Raw genomic sequence first — 1,546 nt, 5'->3', positions numbered from 1 at the left:
GCCTAGACCCTTCTTCTGAAGAACGGTCTAGGCCCGAAACGTCAGCCTTCCTGCTCCTCTGATGCTGCTTGGCCTGCTGTGTTCATCCAGCTCTACACCTTGTTATCTTGATAATATTTCTGTCTGGTTTTGAGCCAGCTGAATATCTTCATAAACCTACTGCAACGACATGACTTTAATCATGTTATGCAGGAAAATAAGGCATGCATTAAGATCCCAAAATAAGAGACTGGTTAATTTATTGCTTTAATGAGGCTGGTTGAGAGAGGAGTGTTTAAGGACACAATGCTTGTTGATCTAATTGAATTGCTGGACCAGACAAAGAACCTCTAGCTTAATGCTTCATCTAGAAAGACATACCAGTAATGATACAACACTCCTGTAGTGCTGCCTTGGACCGCTTATGTCTTGAACCAACATATACCTGACAAAGAATGAAAACGTAGAGGTAACACTTTCCTACAGTCTACCCCTTTTTCTTTCAAACATAATTATGAGCATTCTCTCTGTTCTGAGAATTCAGTAGTTATCTGTATATGGTTTAAGTAAACAGATGTAGCCGGCATTATTGAAGGAACTGCTTGGAGAAATTATTGAATTTGACAAATTGTGAGGGAGCCAAATCACATCAGCACTGATACAGTCATTCAGCTGGGAGCATTCCAGTAAGTTCAGCTGAGTGTACATTGAATCAGCTTCCTCTGCTGTCAGACTGGATAACAACTTCTGAAAAATAATCACTAAGTCCAGCTCAGCTAATTCCAAGTGATTTATCATTACCTCTGGTGATGAGGTTTGCTTTTTAACAATGAAATAGGTCACAAGTCCATTCATGCAATGCAACAGATTAAAGTACATAACGTTTATTTGTTCTCCCCATTTATGAAATGATGTTGTGTGTTAAGGAAAGCTGTGAACTCCGAGTCTGCTCAGGCGAGCTCAGTGCACATTGAACATGTTGAGAAATGGTCTCTTTTTAATTTACTTTGCTATGCTAAAGCCACACTATGAGCTGTTACTGCCAGACCAGGTCTTTCCATGTCTTTTTGCTATGTCTCGGTTAGTTTCAATTTCAATTTGCAAGAAAAATTTCAAAGCACTTAATTCTGACTGGACGATAGGTCACAAATCCCAAAGCTCATAAAGGTGTGGGACAGGTAGAGTGAGAGGTGGAGGTAATAGCTGCGTCACACTTGTTTGACTTAGTGTAGCAGAAAATAGGTGCAGGAGTAGGTCATTCGGCCCTTCTAGTCTGCATCATTATTCAATATGATCCTGGCTAATCATGCAACTTCAGTATCTCACTCCCGCTTTCTCTCCATACCCTTTGATCCCTTTAGTTGTAAGGGCCACTTCCAACTCCCTCTTGAATATATCTAAGAAACTGGCCCCAACAGCTTTCTGTGGTAGAGAATTCCACAGGTTCACAAGTCTCTAGTGAAGAAATTCTTCCTTATCTCAGTCCTGAATGGCTTACCTCTTATCCTTAGTTTATGACTCCTAGTTCTGTACTTTCCCAAATCAGGAACATTTTTCCCGCATCTAG

Source organism: Rhincodon typus, chromosome 8 (assembly GCF_021869965.1).
Source record: "Rhincodon typus isolate 14 chromosome 8, sRhiTyp1.1, whole genome shotgun sequence".
In the NCBI taxonomy this organism is placed as follows: domain Eukaryota; kingdom Metazoa; phylum Chordata; class Chondrichthyes; order Orectolobiformes; family Rhincodontidae; genus Rhincodon; species Rhincodon typus.
This window is presented reverse-complemented; position numbering follows the sequence as displayed.